The sequence below is a fragment of the Planococcus citri genome, chromosome 3, assembly GCF_950023065.1.
Source record: "Planococcus citri chromosome 3, ihPlaCitr1.1, whole genome shotgun sequence".
NCBI classification, from domain to species: Eukaryota; Metazoa; Arthropoda; class Insecta; order Hemiptera; family Pseudococcidae; genus Planococcus; species Planococcus citri.
This window is the reverse complement of record NC_088679.1, coordinates 24,251,776-24,274,997: the sequence shown is the minus strand read 5'-3', so window position 1 is coordinate 24,274,997 and position 23,222 is coordinate 24,251,776. Positions and strand designations below refer to the sequence as shown.

General features: G+C 33.0%; 2 long non-coding RNA genes across 2 annotated transcripts in view; one reads left to right on the top strand and one right to left on the bottom strand.

Annotated features, from left to right (window-relative positions):
* LOC135839316 (uncharacterized) overlaps positions 1–23,222 on the bottom strand; it is a 143,261-nt gene that overhangs the window by 29,092 nt on the left and 90,947 nt on the right. Inside the window, exon 4 of the long non-coding RNA XR_010557573.1 lies at positions 18,254–18,378. This is a non-coding gene — a long non-coding RNA (uncharacterized LOC135839316). The remainder of the gene's footprint in view (positions 1–18,253; positions 18,379–23,222) is intronic.
* On the top strand, positions 3,013–8,561 carry LOC135839233 (uncharacterized). Its single transcript, XR_010557564.1, has 2 exons — positions 3,013–3,955; positions 8,403–8,561. It is a non-coding gene; the product is annotated as an uncharacterized LOC135839233 (long non-coding RNA).

The following is a 23,222-nucleotide window of genomic DNA, read 5'->3' as shown; positions in this document are numbered from 1 at the left end:
AATTTTTATGGGGATACCTTATAAGGATATACATAACATACTGAAAAATTTTTGAAATCGGTTGAAATGGGGCTGAGAAATGTGTTATTGAAATTTCAGAGAAGTTGGGTTCCCCAAAAAAAGGAGGGGGTGAGGATCTGAAATTTTTTGCGCGGAGGTTTCTCTATGGTACCCACCTTCTATGCTAATATCAACTCGAACGCTTTCGGGGACCATTTCACCCCTCTTAGGCGCCTATAGCTTTTATGTATTTTTCAGAGAACCCCCCTTTTTTGAATGGTTGTAGTTCCACCCCCCTTGAACATAAAAGGAAAGTTGATACATCATTAGATCGGAAATTTGACGTAGATTCTTTTACCTAACCACATATTTTTCGCTAAAATGCAATGTGAAGGAGAAAATGGCGAAAAACTGATTTTGGGGGGCTAAGATCCACTCTGGGGGAGAACGCAAACGTGGTCCGGTGGGGGAGGTTGTGTGATTTTACTTCTATGGACCTTATAAACATATTCCAACAATAAAATTTTTGATGGCAATTATGTCATAATTCAGGTATTTTTATTTCTAACTTTCCTGGACTATTAGATTAATCAAGGTGAAATGTAATGTAAATGCGATTTTTCTGATAATCAAGGATGAATTAATCGATTATTTTGACAAAAAATCGCACATCCAATAATCGCATGTTCAGTTTTTTTGGCAAAATTTTTCAATAATTTGAATAAGTTTTCTGCAAAGAGTTGGATTTTTAGGCATGAAAAATCAAAATGAGAGGTACTTTTTGAAAAATATTTTGTTATTTTATGAAAATGAAAGTAAAATCAAAAATTTTGTGGAAAAATGGGTCCAAAATACAAAAAAACGTTGTATTTTTGCATGATTTATTCCAAATTCGATTATAATCGATTATTTTTGAACGATTAATTCAGACAGCAATTATTTTTTGTCGATTAATTTTTTTGCAATTATTTTAAATAATCACATTTGATACAACACTATTTGGGATAAAAATACATACCTATATTTTTAAAAAAAATATTTCACTTTCATAAACATATCACATACTGTTCAAACACATCTCAAAAAATTAGAATAATTATTGGCTACAGATACATATACTTGGGCGGATAAATTTCTCGAAATTGATCAAAAAAAATTACCTCCCTGAAGGAGGATTGATTGCCATATATGCTTAATTTAATACCAATTTCTAAACCTGGACTAGTGGTGTACTCCTGTAAATGAAGTTGACAAACATCCCTTACAACAGTACCAGATACGCGGGGTAGGAGGAGATCAGCAACTCAGCAAGAACCAAAGACATCCCAGAGAAAGTAGAGAAGAAAACCGGTTCCATCACTCTTTAGTTGGAGATAATGACTTTTCTGTGCAACTACAACATACTACCTAGTACCTAGGCGCCTACCCTACACATTCATATTTCTGTTAATTGTGGGTGTAGTTTTGTCACAAAAGTAATCTTTTTCTTTTGTTTGGTTACTTGTTCCAGCTACACATTACCCCCTACAGTGAATAGCATACCTTGTAGAGCGGATTCGCTATTCACCAGCGAAAACGCTATAGTGAAGTGGTCCTAAAAAGTCGCTAGCGAAAACGCTCTCATATTTTGTCACTAGGGAAGCGTGTTCTGCAGGTTCAAAAACATATTTTGATAAGTCACATCATTTTTTTTTCAATTTATGCATTTTGCCCCCACTCCAGGGTACCCCATTCATTTTTTGTGTCAAAATAGTATGAAAAATGAATTCAGCGCATCAAAAAACCCCTAGATACTCATTTTCATAGTTTTGGCCGCCTAGATTTTCTCAGGGACCACTGTGTGCCAGTTACTGGTGGCCAATTGATGCGATGAGACATTATAGATAGCGCTAAACCTCACAATTCTAAATTTACCCTTGTCTCTGTCATGTTCTCTCATTGTAGAAAATACAGGTACAGCTCATGAAAATCGAAGAAAATTTGCTGAAAATCAAATAGGCATATACCTTTGCAAACATCGAAAGTCTTTAAACCCACCTAAAACACAAGGAATTACCGATCGATGAGCAGAAAAATACCAAACGCGATACTTTCCATTATGTTTTCAAACATGAAAAACCCACCTCGAAGCTTTTTACTTTTTTTTTCTGCGTAACAAGTTGGTTATTTTGGGAAGACCAATTTTAAATGGTTTTTATTGAAGTTACCAGCTTAAAGGTATAGTTCGGAAATACCATATATCCTACTTACCACCTATCGCTTAGGTAATATATCAACGTTTCCGGTGAAAGAAATACTTATAGCTGGGCCATCCCCCGCGTATATATATTTTTTGTACTTTGGCGCAAACATACCATACGTCTGTGTTCGGCTCTGGCTCTGGCTCTCACACATGAAAACGTATTAACGTTAAACGATAGAAAGGAATTTAATTTCAATGAAGAATAAATTGAAACGTAGTGTTTGAAAGTTTTCTATTTTCAGGCTAGCTATGGCTTTTGTTTCGGTTATTTTTGGGGTTTGCTGGAGTAAGTAAGTACATATATCGAGAAATTTGTGAGCCTTGCGAGCAACGTACGTAGGCACTACGAGTCGTACAGAATGAGAAAAGAAGAAGAGTCGTCTTTTAAATTATTTTTCCAGGTCGAGTATTTTCTTAATGTCTGTTGAACGATATCGTGTTTGATTCTACATCAGGAGGTTTTTTTCCTATTCGATTCTTCGTCTTATAATACATAATATTTTCTCTCTGCATAAAGCTATAGCTACCTATATGTATAGGTAGGTATCTCTCGTAACTTATATGATATGAGAAATTCTACTAGAATAAGGGATCTTTTTCTTCGTAGTTCTCGTATCCAGCTATGCCACCATATTTACCTACGTATTAACAAAAAATACATATATCTCGAGGGTTAAAATATTTACAGCTATTTTTTTTTCTTTCTCTCTATCTCTGTCTCTCTCTCTCTGCCTCGACGTTAGGAGTTTTAAGAATGGTTTATTCATGAAGAGCTCGATATAGTTCGGAAGCGAAAACCTCGCGTAATAACTTTAATGCGCCGTAGTTTATACGTTGTTGAGAAAACTGATCAATTATTTATTACCGATTAACCTCCTCTTTCGTCTTTCAAATATGTATTCTTTCTCTCTCTGTCTTTGCTTTAGAACCGATAATCGTCGAAATTTACTTAAACCTTGAGCAAAATGAATACCAATTTACATTTTTGATCAACAACCTTCTCACTACATTAATATCAACAAGTGTAATATCTTTAATCTTTCATCGTCGTTCCGATAAGTTCACCACACGGCCGATGAAAGACCACAGCAGGAATCATTCGCTTTATGACAACCGAGGTACTTTTCGAGTACCTACATGGCGATTGCGAATAATACCTACCCATCGACTAAAAACTTGGCTTAAATATCTATAGGACTGAAATGCAATAAAAGCAAATGTATCCGAGTCGAAGGTGTTTTTATGCTATAATTTGTCCGAATACGCGGCCAGAAAAGCGATTCTTTTTATCGCGCGGCTTACTTTTATGGTATTTACATTACGTCTTATCGACCATGTAAAGTGCTTTTAAAACGAAATTTATCGCCAGTCATAACTTCTAATGAAATGCTCCCATTTACTCAGCTCTTAATTATAATTTATTTCACCCGACGAAGACGACGCGCACCGACGCATCTCTGTTGCACTTAAATATCATTTTTTTGGAGCGAAAAGTTGCATTTTTGTTGGGTATCGTCGTTGTATATTATACGTAGTTTTTAGTCGAAGGAGTATTTGAAGAGAAAACAGTTGAGAGGAATTTTACGTACGTTCGGTTTTTGGGCGGACTGGATTTCGACAATATGATGAGATTGGCGGATATCTTTACTGCAGCTTTTTTAGTGATGATGGTGGTGTTTTTTACGACCAGTATGGCCGATGAGCCGGATAACAGTAAGTTGAAATGAATAATTTTATGTTCGATGGGGTAAGTGGTTGCTTCTTAATCTTATGTGAAAGATTCGTGTTTTCACCCAGTTGATTTTTCTATTTTTGGCGAATTTTAGAACACAGGTGGAAGAATTTACTCAATTAGTAAGAAACTCAACTAGTTAGGTGCATGAGTTTCATCTTTGGATGAGCGATCTCTCTAATCACTGACGATGATTACAATTTTATTTAAAATTGAAGGCTTCCTTTGTGCTTGACAGGGAACTCAATTTTTATACCACTTCAATAAAACGGATTTTTCGATTTTCTAATAAATGAGAAAAATTGCAATTCAGATGAAAAATGCATTGAATCTGAACTGGTTGACTCAAAAAAATCAATTGAACAATATCTTATACCTTCACACACAATCCTTTCAAGACGTATTTTGAACCTCCTAGCGTGTTGAAATCCTCTTAAAAAATAATTATGTCGAGTAAGTACATACTTAAAAAGCATTTCCGAAGTGATTTTCTTTGGTCAGAAAAAACAGAAACAGACAAACTTCATTTTTCAGATATGTAGGTAAGTATGAATCCAACTTTTGAATTTTCCCCAATTTTCCACCATTTTTCCAATTAGGTACGAGTAGTTAAACATTAATTTGAACAATTGAACTGAAATTAGCCACGAAAATTGGGACTAAAAAACCAATTCGCAGAATCCATAATTTTGTGGAAAAAAAATTCAAAAATATTCTACCAATCCTGAAAATTATACTATTTTGATCTTCTTCATCAAAAGTGAACCGAAAAACCTCAAAAAAATAAAATTGTAACTGGAAAAATCAATCTTCAAAAACAAAAAGAATTCAATTTTTATCGAAGAAAACGTTGGGTGAGAAATGGATCTCTTGAAAATCACCTAGTTTATATACTATATGTACGAGCAGATCATATCAAAAAAAAAAAAAAAAATACCTACATCACCGAAAGCTAGCTTTCAGAGTTGAATGTAATTTCAAGAGATTATGTAACCGTATCTACCTATCATACGAGAGGGGAAAAAAGGAAAAAAGAGTCAACGAGCTGTGAGAATCTTGTTTCAAAATTTTCATCCATCACCTCCCAAAAAAATTCGGAATATTGAAAATAATTCTTCACTAAAATAATTTGGAGTCAATTTTCAAATTTTTTTTTTAGACTTGAGAGTTTCTCTTTTTTTTTGGGGGGGGGAGTGTTTTTAATTACTTGATTATTTTTCAAAATGATTGGATTTTACACAATCCTGAAAAAATTTAAAAATTGAGTTTTTCTTCACTTTTTTAACTTCAGTACCTATTCCATTTCTCAGACAATTTTGATGAAAATTTCAATGGTTGAAGAACAAAGTTTCAGAAGAGCAGGATTCTAAGATCATCGTTTTTCTGAATTTTAACGGCATCATTGTTCTGAATTTTAACAGCATGTATGAGTTTTATAGTGGTTTAGAAATATGTAAATTAGATAATCATGTATTGTATTTTGTGAAATGAAACCAAAATTCGTGAGGAAATCACTGTTTGTGTTGATAATTTTTAAACCACTGTAAAATTCATACCTTCCGCTCAATTTTTAAATTAATTTCGTCACAGGAACCCTCTAAAATAATTTTTCTACCGCTGACATTTTCTCCCAATTGGTCAAGTACTTAGCTTTGTAGATAGTAAATTTCAAAATATACCCCGAAAAATTTAAAAAAATTGCAGCATACTTTCTTACAGTAATTATGAGAAAATTCAATTACCTATTTCGAAAAAATAAAATTTGTACAAAAACTTATCTACCTACACATTTTGCTGAAGGCTTCAGATCAACTAATTCATCATCATAAAAAATGACTGTAATTATTTTCATCAAGAAATTGACATTTTTTTCAATGAAAAACAGCAAAAATAAAAAATTTTCTGATATTCACTCAAGAGCCCAAAATCATTTGAAGAGCTAAAACTTTGACAAAAAAAGTTCTCATAAATTTTGAGTTGTTCCGAAAAAAAAGGATGGCTAGAAAATAGGTTTTTTAAAAAAAAGAATGTGACACAGAAAAAAAATGGGTCGTTTGCGTCGTTTCAATACATTTTTTTGGGATTTTGAAAAAACTAAAAAAAAGTTCCAAATTTTTGGTTTTGAAACACTGAAAAAAAGAAGATATTTGATGCATTTTTCTTCATGATCTATGTACTTAGCGTTGAAAATCAATTAAATCATTCATAACCTGACCCTCAGAAAATGGAATAAAGGGGTCGAAAAACTCTTCAGTGGTTTCAAAAATAATCAATGATTCAATGATTCACCGAAATACAATAAATTTCAAATATATGAAGTTTTTGAGAGATTTTCGACTCATTTGAAACCCAAATATGCCTGATTCTTATAAAATGAGAATTGAAAAATTGAAAAGCACCAAAAATGATACCCCTATTTCTAAAAAAATTGAAGCTGGATATTCGAGTCTATATAAGAAAAGTATGAAATTTTTAGCACGTTTAGGTATTTGGGTTTGTTTGACCACCATTGAGACCCCATATCCAAAAAGTAGCGGAAAAATACAAAAACCGGTCACCACTACCGACAATTATCTTACCCTTTTGAATTTGGAAATAACAAATGAGGAAATATCTACATACCTAATACATGAGGGTGAACGCGAAAAAAAAACGTGGGAGGATTTTGACCAAATTCAATGGAGACCTTCATTTCAAGTTGAAAATCACTCGCTATTTTTTTAGCTTTAGAGGTGCCTCACGAGGGATATAAGGGTACACAAAATTAGGACATTTTCAAAAAATCGTTACTTTTTCGCTCTAGCCCCTACCCAACCTGTTATGGGAAAAATGGCCCAGTTGAAAAAGATAATGATACAGTACATATATCCAATTGGAAATTCTGCATCAATCTAGGACATTTTCATCAAAATTCAATCCCACCTTCAGAGTTCTACTGAGTGGTTGAAAATTTTCAAATCACTTATACCCTATAGGTAGATACTTTTTTCTCCTGCAATATTTCGCATTAATTATGCCAAAACAATCAAAGGTACGATACTTACGTTATGTACATATGTATTACATATTTCTGAAATTGAGAAACTATTTTGGAACGCAGTGGTGCCAATTTTTAATTTCAAAAAATCGAGAAAAATGGCCAAAAAAGTTGAGAATAATTTTCAGTGTTTAGAAATTGGCAATAATGATGAAAAAATTAGCACTAGTTACAGTATTTAAAAAATATTTTCATAGTTTTAGAAATTTTATCTTTCAATGTTTCGACTCAATTTATGCGAAATAAATGAGAAGAAAAAATTTTAAAACACGGATCTACCCCAAGAAAAAGCGATTTGCACTTTTTTTCATCGCTCAACAGAACCCAGAAGTTAGTCTAGGATCAAAAAAATACGATTTTTTGGAACTAGACCGTTTTCCCCATAAAAAGTTGTGTATGGAGCTACAGAAAAAAAACATGATTTTTCCGAAAATGCCCTCTCTTGGAGCGATTAATTTCTCCTCCGGAGGCACTTCCAGAGCTAAAGTTGTTTCTATTCAAAATAAAAGTCTCCGCCAAATTTGGCCAAAACCCTCCCACATTTTTTTCGCAATCCATTCTCATTTTACTTCGTTAAAAAATTGCATTGATTTAAAATTCATATTCACCGATCATTTCAAACTTTCCAAATCACCCCGCGTCTTCTTCACCTCTCATTTTTTCAAAATGTCGACTAAAACGACAGCTGCAATTTTCACGTTGTTTCATTTCGCAAGATATTTTTCTGCTCATTCACCCCCGTTTTTTGTTAACTTTAGCATCTCCATCTCCATGAGTACCCTGCAGAAAAAAATCCCACGTCGAGTCCCAACGTACTAGCAGAATTTTTTCCATCGACGACGAGAACGAGAATATTTCAAATTCTCGAATGAGCAGTCATTACGAGAAATATATAATACATTTTCACATCGTGTTTACATTTTTATTCTGGAAAAACGAAACATTTCGCAGCATCTCGACTCAGCCCAGACCACACGTGTTTTCCTAACAAATCCCACAGCGCAACGTTACGATAAGGTGCACAAAATCTAAACATTCGGAGTATTTTTTATTAAAATATTTGCCCTTTATTCCATTTCTCGGCGTGTACCTTGTTTGTTCGCGAGTAAGTATGTTTGGCAAAATGCTACCGCTAATTTATGAATATTTATACGAGAGATGCCACGTTGCCAAGTATAAATTTAATCATAGATGATGTAAAATTTACTGCGAATATTTCCAACCAGCAGCAGTGTCAAGGGAGAAAACACGAATCTTTCTGGCGGAAGAATAATTTAAATGAGATGATTCGATTTCGTATAAAATGTTTATTTTTTTTTTCTAACCTTAATTTATTGAACATTGAAGAAAACTATAATTTTAAAAATCTCTCTGATGTGAAATTTTTACAGCACCGGAGATCGCCGGAAATCCAGCTATTCCAGGATTAGCAACCTCATCACAATGAACCCACAACTTGGAAATCTTATTCTGCTGCTAATATTGTAAACATTACGTAACATCGGATACCTACATTAAAAAATACTATTTTATCGCTTCGAAGCACAAAATCATTAATTTTTTCCACTCTTCGGGGGGTTCAAATACAATACATTGCGGTGTAAAGAAAAAAGTATACGAAAGAATAAAATCGACGATAGGAAAAGTAAAACCATCCCGGTTTTAAAATTAATTAGCTCGTTCGAGTGTGAAAGTAGTCGATTTTCGCGAACAAAATTCCACAATAAAAGTTCATATTACTTTGTAAATTCAAAGAAAAAAAAAGACCGAGACGACGATAGACAATAAAATGTGAATGAGATTTCATAAAAATTTACTTCCGCTTCTGACTCAAAAGAAGAAATTTCTGTCTCGTAGAAATTTTTTGTAACGATTCTTCGCTTTCTGGAGAGAGAAAGAAAAAAAACTACGTCGAATGCTGAATATTATTTTTCTTCTTTTCTTCATTTACTTTATTATGACTGATTCGTATTCGCGAATAAAAAAACCCTTCGTCGAGTTGACTTTTTTCTTTCCCTTTCGTCGACGACGTTTTTTTTGAAAAATTCGTATTATTAAACCATTGAAAAGATACGATTTTGTTTTATAATATTCATCTTTTCCGCTTAAAAAGACAAAACTGGCTGGAAAATTTGAATGGATTTTTATTATCGAATTTTGTTAGGTAATTTAATTAAAATTTCCATCCAAGTGAAAAGGTGTTCAGTGTGTTTTGTTTCTTTACAAGTTGGTAATTTTTTTATTCGATTCTGTTCAAAAATACAAATGATATCCGCTCGTAATTAATTTACCACATCGACTCCCATCATTGCAGACAGCTTATATAAGATGAAAAAGAGGGCTCGTTTTCGAATGGTCCATTGTCAATATCGCGTATCACGTCTGCGATTACATTTAATTAAAACTTGTTTACAAGCAGTTGGTTAAAAGATGTCAATTTTAAGAGAAGTGCTTCGCGCGACAAGCAGCAGCTAACGTAAGTCTGACTTTACGCCCATTTCTCCTACACCAGAGTACGAATTTCAAATTTACAACTTTATAAACCGCGACGAATAAGTGGTTGTAATCAGTGTTGCAAAAAGACCCGAAAGCGAGGGTCGCAGGGTAAAAGGAGAGTTTCATTAAAGAAAAACTATCACGTAAGTGCGAAACTTGTTAAGTAATTTTCCAACAAAAGCATCTAGAAAGGGTTCCCAGTACACGTGGAGGAGACTGCAAATATTCGCCGAAATCGACGGATACCAAAACCCCAATCGCGTTGGGAAACGAGTCGACACGTGATATGAAAATAATAGGCGAGGGTTGGTCCTTAATCGGGATACGAATTTGCAGATTTTATCGCCATCGAAGCCTTGCGAGGGTAAATCTGAGGTAAGTAGGTGTTTTTCGAAAGGAAAAAAATTAAAGAAAACATCCAATGAAGGGCAAGAGGATAACGAGTAAACAGAAGAAGTGACAAATTCTACAATTTCCTCTCGAAACAGCGAATAATAAAAATCGACAAAACGAGTTTTCCTAAAAAGTTACATTCAGATAAATTATAAATATTAAAATACTCGTAATTACCTCGAGGTAATGAAAAAATTCATCGTTGCATTTCGAAAAAGTGGAAAGCAAACGAATAATTACAGCGATACTGGAGTACACAGGGATGTTATATGGTGCATATAATTCGAGGTTCATTTTTCTTCTCAGACAAACCTACACATCCCCTGTAGCGATTGTTCGTATAATAAATCAACATACCCTTAACGAGTTTCTTTAATTAGCACACGCGGAAGAGAAATTTTAACGTCAAGTTTGAAAGTGTAGAACCAGTGAAAAAATATATGTATTATAGGAAACGAGGTAGACAAAAAAAAACTGACAAAAATTCGTGACAATGACACAATTACGCCTGCTGTGTCTTACATAACATCGTCATCTAGTGATAAGGATTTACTTTATCTGGAACTTCCCTCAGAGGAAGCCAACAAAGATGAGCAAAATGGACTGAATAATAATATAGAAATCACCAGATATTTTAATACCATGATAGGTTAGGTAGGTACTAATAAATTTCAAAGAGAAAAAATTAATGAAAATGTAAAACTTCATAAGAATTTCAACTTTTTGATATTTCTTGAAATTTTTTTACAAAATTCCAACCATATTTTTTCAATACACTTTACAACTTTTTTTTCCTTCATAAATAAAAGTGATTTTGTGCTGAACAGATTTTTCAAGTGAACATAGGTGCTTCATTTGTTGTGATTGTAATTACGATATGGTAAGTAACTATATAAGTATGAATATTTCGTCAATTTTCGAATTGAAAAATTTTTTTGCTGTTTTTTATCATTTTTCAAATTTTTTATATCAAATATTCCACCATATTTCTTCATTTTTACTTCTTTTCATCATTATTTTTTTTTATTTTATTTTTTTTTATAAACTACGTAGTATGAATTTGGTGGTAAAATTGTTTTCTAATTGAGTGTCTTTGTCGTAATTATTATGTAGCCAAGCTAATTGTGAATATTTTTTTTATTTTTGAATGTTTTTTAGTAGTTTTTTTAATTATTTTTTTGATGATGTTTCACGACCTATTTTTTACCAATTTTATTGGAAAAAACTTTCTAGTGTGTATTTTTGGTGATTATAATGTAGGTAAGCTAATTGTGATTCTTCAATTTGAAAAAAATTGCGTTGTTTTTTTGCTTTATCATTTTTTAAAAGTGTTATTATCACTTTGATTTGTTGTTCAAAGTTTTTTCTTATTGAAGTGTTTGTTGTGATTATGATGTAGCTAAGCTAAGTGTGATTTTTTTTGCATGTTTTTTGGTATTTTATTTTTTTCATCATGTGTTGCGATTTAAAAAAAATATTTTGTTAATTTTCATGATTTTAATATTTTTTAAAAGTTTTCATGACTTATTTGTTGTTTTTATTTTCAAATTTTTCAAAAATTTATTTAGAATTTTCTAAAAAAATTGCTGTAAATTGTTGGTAAAATTGTAAATCATAACTGTTAACGTATGTTCGTCGTGTTGTAACGTTATTTCCAAATTTTTGTTTTTATTTAAATTCACGTTCGGTTATGTATTATAGATTATTGGCTGCGCCAGGAAGTTAATCGTACCTTATTTAATACCTACAAATAGTCGGCTATTAGTAGTATCGAGTAAAAACGACGACGTATCTGAGTTAAATTCGCAAGGCGATTCTGGTAGTAATTCCACCGGTCCTAGATCTGGTTCTGGTGAAATTCTAAATCCTCCTGTTGATACTGTTGACGATTCTGTGTCTACTCCGGTTGATTCTTTGTCGAATCTGCCACCAAATCCTCCGCCTCCTCCTTGTTCCCACAATGATTCATCCAATGACGAGTCATCCGATGACGCTAGTGAATATTCGTACGATTCATCCGATTCCAATGTGAGATACTATCATGCCGACATTTGGTGTACATGTGAAGTGCAGAAATCACTGGCTGGTGATTTCTGAAGCATTTTGTCAACAACATCTGTTGTTGACAAATACTTTTTCGGTAAAATGCGCAGCAGGAACGTACGTTCTCGTATAATTAAATCAATTTCGTTTCCGGTTAATGTTGAATCTTTATGTTAAAAATAATCTTATAATTTTTATGTTGAACAATTTTCTTAATAATTGTGTTACTTTTGTTTGAAGAAATATTGTTTCAATTGATTAAATAAACTTTATTATACTTTCGCGAGTGTCAACTTGTTTTGGTTCCCGAAGTGTATAATTTCTATGTGAAAGTCATCTCCAGAAGGTAAGAGCAGTGCAAAATATATCGAGTGACTAATTATTATCCCAGGCAGTAAGTACTATACTTACTGCATCGAGTTCATATATTTTATTCACCTGAAAGGATCTCTGACAGTACACCTCACACCAATTCTGATTCTGTAGAAATGTTTGGTACAGGCGACCGCGGCGATAATTTGATGGGTTTTAGAGGCGTAAATTTTGTGGCCTGGAAAAGAAGAATTAAGATCGTTCTTGCATCAAAAGAATTACAAATAAGTATTCTCGAAAATAATACTTTGAGTGACCGTAAGTTGGCTAAGGCCTTAAACATACTTGTTCATAACATCGATAATTCTGTATTATGTCTAATTCCGGAGTGTAATACGCCTTTCAAATTCTGGATGGAACTTAACAAAAGGTATAAGTCCGAAAACCAAGCAGCTATCATTGCTGCACGTACTACATTTTTGCAAATATTACCTGATGGACCAATGGCTGATATGGATGATGTACGTCATCGGGTTTTATTTGAATATGGCAAAAAAATATATCATGTAAGTATGTGTATGATAGTTTGAATTGTAATACTGTTACTCAGAATCAGGAGATTTTTCTACAAAAAAGTACAAACATTCAAAATCTTCAGTTTATGTATAAAAAAGTTCAACAACAAACCAATGGAAAAGACTGTGGGGTATTTGCATAGCTTTTGCAACCAGTCGATTATATAAAAGAGATGTGACAAAATTATCTTATTCAATAATTAATATGAGACATCATTTGCTAAGTTTATTTAGAAGAGAAACTGTCATTGAATTTCCTTATGCTAACCAAGATGAGAATGTTCATTCGAGAAATGAACCAAATCTCCGCGTTATTGTAAATTTGTTGCTCAATTACGATGCTAATTCAAAATCTTTGGTACCATCCAGCAAGAATTTGACTGGCAATGGAGCGGCTATGGCTATTATATCAAACATTAAGGAATCTTGAATGAAGAAAAAACCGCTGATGAAACAATTATCTCAGCTCATAGAGATGTCCTTTTAACCAAGGAAAGTATCGGTACATTGCGAGTTTGGCTGAATACAACAAAGTGTATTGGCTGAACGATGTGTATTACTTACCGGAGTTATCCTACAACTTTGAACCTGTCAAGGTCAACTTTTGTTTTTGAAATAATAAATTCTTTCATTTTCTTCTTATTTCGTGATTTTTATATCATAAGTAAGTGTATTTGTTGCAATACCTCCTATACAAGAAGGCCTGAACACTACCTCTGAAAAGTCTACGTGACGTCATAAAAGGAGGCAATTACGGCTTCATTATCTTATAGGAGAAGAGATTGGCCAATTTCTTAGTTTTTCTTGAATCATTTTTGAATGGTTAATGCTACAGATTTGAATTAAAAACCAGCATGTAGAGGAAAAAAAGTAGATCATTTTTCATTCTTCAAACACCTATCTGCTCGATCAAAATTTTGATATATAGGTATCAATTTAATGGTAAGTGTAAAAAAATTGCAACCTTTGAAACTTTGAACTTTGATAAATCGAAAATTTGATGGAGCACATAGGTGTTTGAAGAATGAAAAATGATCTACTTTTTTCCTACACAAGCTGGTTTTTAATTCAAATCTGTAGCATTAACCATTCAAAAATTATTCAAGAAAAACTAAGAAATTGGGCAGTATCCTATAAAACAATGCAGCTGTAATTGCCCCCTTCTGTGACGTCAGAAAACCAGTGCTCTGGCCTTCTTGTTAGACTGGGATATGCCTTATTGATAACGTAATGTTAAATAGAGTAGTTAACCATTCCATCACCGGTGTAAGGTGGTTAGGTTGGTAACAATGACGTGGTATAGTTGCCAAATAGACTTAGCAGCTTCTGTGGCAACTGAACCAACTCGTTCTTTTTAGTTTATCATGGGGGAATGACCAAGTTAATATGCGCTTATATCTCAAGAGCTCCGGCCCTTGGTTAAAAGTTGTTGTACTATTTATAGTGTAAATGTTTCAGTATCCCACCCCCAAGTTAATTTGATTCATAGAGCTCCGAGAGGGTTAATTGTGTTATTTGATTTAATATTGAATAAATACTAGGGGTAACGGCCCAGTTTTTTTTACCCTCTCTAGTTTTTTTTACCCCCCCGAGAATTTTCTGAAAAATAAGCCACCAAAGTCATGAATTGATTTGAAAACCATATCAACATGTTTTGTGGTTCTTTTGGAACACAATGCCCTTGAAAAACTGCATTTTCCATTCAATCTTCATGGTTCAGGGGACTTCGAAAAATGTGATGTGAATTTTAGTCGATTTTCTTAACAAAATTTTAAAAAAGTGTGTTTTGATTTTAAGGATTGGACACACTAATTTCCATCAAAATGAGTTCGTGAGTACATCGCTGAATTCTACACACTCTGGTCTATTAGATGAGCTAGTTATTTTTCATCGAAATTGTTTTCTAAAAATTTTTAGAGGGGGTAAAAAAATAGGGGAACGATTCAAGCCCAGTTTTCTATTTTTTTTACCGGGTAAAAAAATAGAAAATCCATATTAATTTTTGTTCTCTAATTTTTTTACCCCCCACTATTTTCAGAATTTTTGCTCGCTGAAGACCGTTTAAAGACGTGATACCAATTTTATTCATTTTTGGGGAAGTTTTGAATGTACAGCTCTGAACTTTTGTAAATATTGTCCAAAAAACACTTTTTACAGTTGATTACATCAATGTAAACAATTAACCAAAAAAATTGAATAAATGATTGATACCTCTCTAATATAGGTTGTCTACGAAAGCAAACGAAACAAAAACTGTTACAAAATTGAAAACCTTAAGTATAACAGTAACATGGAAACAGAAAATTGGAGCAGGAACTTTCACAGCAATTTTTTTACTATTTATATCCGCAAAAAATAGTTTCTTGTGAAAAAAATGCGTTCATCTGGTGGTCCAGGAATTTTAGAGCCCATAAATACGTGTATTAAATTTTTTTGTTGAAAATTTGCACAAATAATCTTTATAAATTCTCAATTTTATTCTCAATTATGTTTTCAAGCAATGAATACACTCATGAAAACGGAAAGGGCACTTTTTGGCATGATTAATTAATAATTTGTTAGGAAACGTTGAATTACGTTGTTACAATTGAAAACACAAAAAAAATTGGGGGGTAAAAAAAATAGCGAATGGGGGTAAACGAAATAGCGATTGGGGGTAAAAAAAATAGCGAACTCGTTTTTTTGCAAAAAATATTTTTTTTTGGCGAACCTAATGAAATTAAACTTTTGGCAAACACTGAATCTTGTCAACGAATGTTTGCTGATTTCAATGCGCTTTTCAGTTTTTCTCTAGCTTCATTAGGTCAGAAGAAATTTCAAGATATGTCCTTAGGGGGGTAAAAGAATAGGGCCGTTACCCCTATTCAACATTTCTTGGGTGTGTAAAATTTATTGTGTTGTGTTGTCGTAACCCCAGCCAGGTAAGTGAGTATTTTGAATATTGCTTTATATCAGCAACTACATAGGTATGTAAATAAGTGGGTGTATACACTACATCACTCACGTCATGATAATATTCTATCATTGGCGCCCAACATGGTGCTCGAACCCACAACCCTGAGATTAAGAGTCTAATTGAATGACTTCTAGATGATAATCCTCTGGAGGCATTTGTTTGAAATCAATCTAAATAAAACCTTGTATTGATTTTTCCTTTTTTTTTTTTTAATAGAAAAAGTTCAATTATTATTTATTTTATTAATTGAGCATGGTCCTTTGCTGTATTATTTCCCCAATTCTTATCTTCAACATGGAAACCTATTGTTTTTTCAATATTGAATTTGCAGAAGATGGTAAGTATTTGTGGTACAGGCTGATAACGAGCCCTCTTATAAACCAATTTTGATTTGAATAGCTGGTTAAAACGTTCAATTTGCTGACTGCATTGTAGGACTTGGCTCCTCAACAATTACATCAGCAGAAAATATGAATTGAGAATGCTCAAAGTGTTTGAATATTGAAAAAAATTCCAACTTTTGAAAATATACCTCAAAATATTTTCAATTTCTTCAAGGTGACAAATGAATAAACGAAATAATGAGAATTCATGTCACCGAGATAGCTTTCTTCCACAAATCGCAATCACCTCAGAAATCCTAAAACAACGTTTTTTGATACCTGATTCAATTTTTTGAAAATTAAAATTTACAAAAAATAGTAATTCATCTAGTGATTTCTGAGGCCTGCTCTTTGCTGTTGCTCGAATGAGATTTACTGACCTCACGCAGGGTCAATTATCGAGTCGAAAATCAGACATAAAATCTAATCTAAATATCAGTCGTGAAACAATATTCATCAGGTGAAAATTGAAATCACCCGTTGTCTATTTTTCATAGCTAAATTGAATTTTATGTCTGATTTCCAATTCAGTAATCAATTCCACGTGCTGTCTGAAAATCTCATTCAAACAATCGCAATACATTGGCCTTAGATATCACCAGAATAATTTTACGTTTCAAATTTTTTTTTGGTTTGTGTAGACTATTACGAAAAATGTTGTTTTTAGATTTCCAACGTGATTTAGCGATTTATGGAAAAAAAGCTCTCCTATAGCGACATAAATTCAATTTTTCCCCTTTAAAAGTTATTCGAAATTTTTTTGAAAATATTAATAAAATTTCGAGTACCCTTTGTTTGACCGTTTCTAGATTTGGAGCGTTATGTTTATTACGATTCATTGTAATTATCCGTTATTTTATACATTTTGTTCGAAAAAATTGAGAGATTATCTGGTTTTCTCTCAAACAAAGATTCACAAAAATGTTCAATAAGTATTTTTAGAAAAAAATATAAGCAGTTCTGAAATGTCTTACGGAGGTGCGTTACGGCGCGCAGGATACGGCAGGTGTAGCATTTGTCGTGAACGAATAACTATTAACCGAGTACAAGTAGTGACCCTACCTCTGGACTACTTACAGGATTACCGAGCCGATATCTTAAGGAGGTCTGAATTGAGAGGTAACATCATCAAATACCGAAGGTGCCTCTCTTCCTGATTAAATTTCAATTTTGTGCATGAAATTTGTTTCAGGCGAAGTACGAAGTACTGCGGATCAATGCTTGCATCACGATTCAAGATTAGTAAAGTTATCGAATATAATTACGATTATTTTATAGAATTCGCGTGTCATTATTGGTCTTGTTACGATTTTTTGTTATCAATGTTTAATTGTTCATGTTTATTTTTCGGTTACGTTATTTTTCACGCATCAATCGATAAATTTTGTGGATGGGGGGGGGGCTGTTACGATTTTTATAGAATTTTTCACGACGAATTTCTTAGTGCAAAATTTATCGAAATCTATTTGCGTTTAAAATCTTGTACTGAGAATTTACTGGCTGCGCCAGGTCAAAAAGGAGCAAATTCTCAATACGAAATTGCTGGTTATATGTACTTAGTAGTTACGTTTGTTTTTAAATTGTTCGGGACAATCTTGCAGCTGTACCTTTGGAGGACCGATGTACATGTTTTCTTGCAGTTGTTACATTGATCAATGCACACAAACCAAAGAAAAGTAACGAAAGTACTTAATGTTAAATAATGAGCAGATAGCAATTAATACAGATGCATTGGTTTCCAAGTATACTCGTATAAGAATAGCAGCTCTACAGAACCTCAACGATCATGTATGCTTGAATCCATGGCACTATGAATACGAATACCCAGAAGCACCTAACCATACCCAGAAGCACCTAACCGAGGGTAAGATAGGTAGTGTTTTTTTTGGTAATTTTTGCAGAAATTGAAATAGCAAAAAAATTGATTCACAACACTGCAATTCAGCTATACCTACAGTTGTGAATCGGATTCAATATTCACGATACATATTTCCAACCAGGAGCGTTGATTGTCTTTTTCAGTATTTCCAGCAAGAGATTTTACTTTGCTGTGCTATAGGTAATAAAAAGCTAAATAAACTTACGTGTGATAGATTTAATCGTCTTTTTTTCGAATTTCGTGCAACTCAGATAATAGAACTTCCGTTTTCGAAATTACGGAGTAAGTAATTTTTCTTTCTCGATTTCTTCGTCTGGTACGGTTTCAAATCTGAAAAAAGGTTTCGGTTTAATGCTTGAATTGAAATTTAAAATAAATAATTCGGTCGTAAATATCGATGGTATAGATTCAAACGATTATACAGCCATAACCAGTGTGAATAACGAACACGAGCACATCAGCAAATTGAAGAGGCTACAAATTATTTTCAATTTCCAAAAATCGCAATGAAAAAAATAAGCTGCAGAAATGAATACTTCGTCAAAAAATAAACAAATTTTGTTACGACTAATTTTTTTCTTACTCTTAAAATTTAAAAAGTTTTTGAAGCTCGACGATTTTCGATTTGCTAAAAATTTTATTAAATTTACAATTTTTGAGCTCCAAAAACTTTTCAAATTTTGACGAGAAAAAAAAATGATCGCAACAAAATTTATGTATTTTTTAACGTAGTTTTCATTTCTGCATCAATTTTTTTCATCGCGATTTTTTCGAAATTAATAATATATTATGTACAACTAGAGTAAGAAGTGTGCGAGTCAATAATCACGCACTCCTCACACAAGTTTTATACTATATTTTTTCCCATTCTCACTCGAAAATTGATTCATTGATCACCAATTTAGCGTGCTAGAAATTAGAATAAAGAAAACAAGTCATTGAGAGTTCTTATCAAATTTACAGTTTCAAAAGATCCAAACTTCATTGAAAACTGCCACAAATTGCTGGCTACATAAACATTTGTGTACATTGGTGTAATAGGTATTCAAAATTTCATTCAATACTTATTGTTTTATTCTGATACATAGATAATTCTAGGTACCTACCTACTTTTATTATTTCTTTTTATCTATTCTAAAAATGTCCTTGGAAATTGAAAATTATATATTTTGTAGAAGGAATTGAAGAAGTTCTACAACTTCATTTTATTTGAGGGTAAAAAAGCCAAAGTATACCCAGTCTCTCCAAATGATGTTGACCAATTTTGGAATTTTGACAAAATCTCCGCACAATTTTCTGGTTCACTAGGTAAATTGAAGTAAAATTTAGAAAAAATAGTTCCTATTCATAACTTAAAATAATGAAAATGATCTATACATTATAGGTAGTTATGATTGAATTGATCAATGTTGTCATTCACGATGTAAACACCGAGTACCGACCTCCATAGTGAAAATTGGACTGTGGCTTTTCGATTTTGATAACAATGATAACATATTTTGCCCCTTCAATTTTCGAAATAGGCAACTTGTTCACCTTACTTTTTCTGAAGAACAACCCAAGAAAGTTCAGATCTGCCTTGATCGTTCTTCTAGTTCTTCTAGTCCTCGTTCATCCTTACTAATCAACTTTCCGAGCATAAAATCGCATGAACATGAGCAGAGTTTTCTAATACCCCCCCCCCCACAATTGAACTAGAAAAATGGTAATTTTCCAACTCGCAAGCATATACGTACAAAGTACCAGATACATTAAAATGTATCTAGGAAATAAAAAACCCATTTGCATCGTACGTACATACGATAACACGACGACGTTAACTAGCTGAAATTTCACACAGGAATGAATTTTTTTCAATTCCTGATCGATAACCAATACACATTACAAGAGTTTTAAAATGACACCGTTAATCTACCACGTTACAGTGTACCTCCTCGTACGTTTCGCTAGTACCTACACGAAGAAGTGACAAAGATGATCGGTAGGGAAGAGAAGAGGCGGGGGGAGGAGAACCCATTGAACAAAAATAATAACGAAAATGCTTTTATGATTATCGCGTGCAGAAGCTTCTACACAGTGAGAGGAGAGAGGAAGAGCACGAGTATTTCACTCTCGTTGTGTGGCTGGCGTTTTACGCGACTCGACGAGCACAATGACAAAAATTTTTTTACGATGGACTCGAACGTATTTTTGTTTTGAAACATTAAATGAGAAAAAGTTTATTTTTCCAGGACACGTTATACTCGTATAGACAGCTAATACGCGGTAAATTTTCCGCAATTTCTCTTATCACTTTTCAGGCTTAGTTGCGCTCGACTATAGTATTCTGGAAGCCGACACTATTCTAAAGCTATATTCGAAACGATAAGATATCACCGAGTTGTAACTATATGTCATTGACAAAAACTTTCGCTTCGAGGATTATCATTTTTTGGGTGGCTTTTGCCTCCTCTCTCTCTTATTCTCGTTTTCTCGCTGTTTTCTTTTTTTTTTGTCGTCGAAGAATGAAGCTCGGCGGATATTCGAAAGAAAAATTCTCATAGCAGTTTTTGATACGTAGGTTAGGTACCGAGAACGAATAACCTTGTATCTGTATCTCGCTGATTGAAAAAGTAATCTGGTAATTGTATATAGATTTACCTATACTAACGATTTACTCGCATTTGCTACATCGACCAATGAAACGATGGATTAGGGATAAGTGAAATATTTGAGTAAATAGGCGAGGCTCAAAATAAAACTACAAAATTGACACATTTTCATTTTTCAACGAAAAACGTGTTTTTGGGGTTTATTTTGGGCTCAAGGCAAGAGAAAAAGCTGAAATTTGGTACATAGATATACATGAGAATATTATACTTGTATCTCAAAGCAACTGTGCACCATTTTTTTCAACAAAAAAAATTGTATGTACCTATTTGGGGGTTACAAATGAATTTTGGAGAGAACTGTTTGATGAGAGGATGAGGGTGCTGCACTGAAAGAAATTCTATTTTGAAAATAAGAATGATTCCCAAAGTAATAACGACGTGGTTGAAAGAGAATATTGAACCACTTGATGAAGTAAAAAAATGCTGATTGAACACTTTTGATCTTCGTGTAAGAATTTTGTCCAACAAGAAAAGGTTATTACCATGCAACACTATTTAGAAACATACGTGTACTTTCAAGAGTGACATTAATTTATGGGTTCTAAGTTCTAACGTTTTTCTTTTACAGTTTGCTCTAGATTTTGAAAAGCTCCAACCTGGTAAAAACGAAAAATTTCTGGAAAATTGGGCAAAGTACAGAAGTGGACTTATTGACCTACTTTTAACCAAACGAAATCCATCTTTACACTCGAATGAAGATCAGTGGCAATCGGTAACAAATGCTAAAAACTTGAATGAATGTAAGTAATCATAACAGGATACATTGTGCAGTTTAACCATACAGCATCATTTCCACTTTCTACTGATTTTTTGGAATTGTGATTTCAGTATTTCAAGACGGTGTTTTAGTTCTCACTCTCCCATACTTGTTGAGGGCTGTCTCAGTAAAACGAACCTCGGCTGGTATATCAAGGCCAATGATATCTGAACAGCAGTCTTCTTTCGTAACACATGTGCAGGTAAGTTTATCATTAAAATACTTCTTCAATTGTAAGCGTAATATTTTTCTCAATTCTAGGCAAGGTAGCGATATTTTTCAGAAATGTTGATACAAAGCTGGTACGTACTTGGACAAGAATATGAAAATTTTTGTAGTTTTTTTTTTGCTGAAAAAAGTCCAATTTCGGCAATTTTTGTTGGGAAACTCAATTTTTTGATAAGTGTTTGACAGAAAGTGAGACTTTGGAAAATTAGGTACCATAATTATTTCAGCTCTAAGCAACACTTTTATCAGATAATGATAGCGTTAAATAATTTTCCTGTGGAGATGGTATTCCCGGACTCAAGACGAAACAATGTCATTTATTGTAGATTTAAATTGCAGCAACCACTCGATTTGTTCCCAAAACCGTTTGGTTAATCAAAAAAAAGTAAAGGATGAAATGATTAATGGAAAAGTACAAACCTTTGGAGATCTGGTTGTACAAACTGAAACGGGGGGCGTCCACTGTTTAAAAGACGTTCTTCACGTGCCCGAGCAAACACATAATTATTTATCAATCCCAAAATTCGTCGAAATGGGATACTTCTTTTTATCAATAAAAAACGTAGCTATTTTCAATGACATTTTTTCTGTGTATCTATATTTTATTTCGTGATGTTTTGCTCAAAAATTTAGCGAAAAGTGTTGGGGAAATTTCATGAAAGAAACTATGGATTTCCACAAATTTTGGTGAAAACTTACTTTATATTTTTTTGAAAATTTTGGTAAAAAGTTTGAAGTTTTCTCAATTTTGACAAAAGTTTTACCTTACACATTTTCGTTGAGAAAGTGAAAAACAAGATTTAAAGGCAGTTCTGTACAAAAATATGAAAATGTTTAGTTTTTTTTTTGCCAAAAAAATGCTGAAAGGTACATAGGTAGATACATGAGAATATTATACTCGTATCACAAAGCAACTGTGCACTATTTTTTTCAACAAAAAAAAATTGTATGTATACCTATTTGAGGGTTACAGATGAATTTTAGAGAGAACTGTTTGATGAGATGATGAGGTTCCTATGGTTTCGCATCTGTGCTAAAATATGCATAAATCTAATTTCCAGTTCAGTGACCTCAAATTAGAGGAAAACTCATTAGATTACCATCATCCCGAGGTATTTAGACCAAGTTGACGAATTTCCATTTTTAGCGAAATTCTTTCTTACTCTATTTTGAAAACGGCGCCTTCAATCAAACAAAATGATAATCACAAAAATTGTTCAGCATTGCAAAATACTACTGGAATCGAGAGATTTTATGTATTCGTATGCCTATTTTTCTAAACCAATTTGCTTGATTTGAGTAAAATAAACAAAGACAGAAATTAATATTCGAAACCACTGCATTCCAGCATGAACTCGAAATGCTGAACAACATTTGATATACGTAACTTTTTTGTTTAAAGGAGGCCCAGTTTAAACAAATAAAGCAAATAAGAATTTTAAAAAAATGAAAGTTCGCCAATTTGGAGCAAAATAATGCGAAAAAATCGAAAAATGACGAGTTGACTCCTAGTTTAAGAGCGTTGGACACGAATTTGA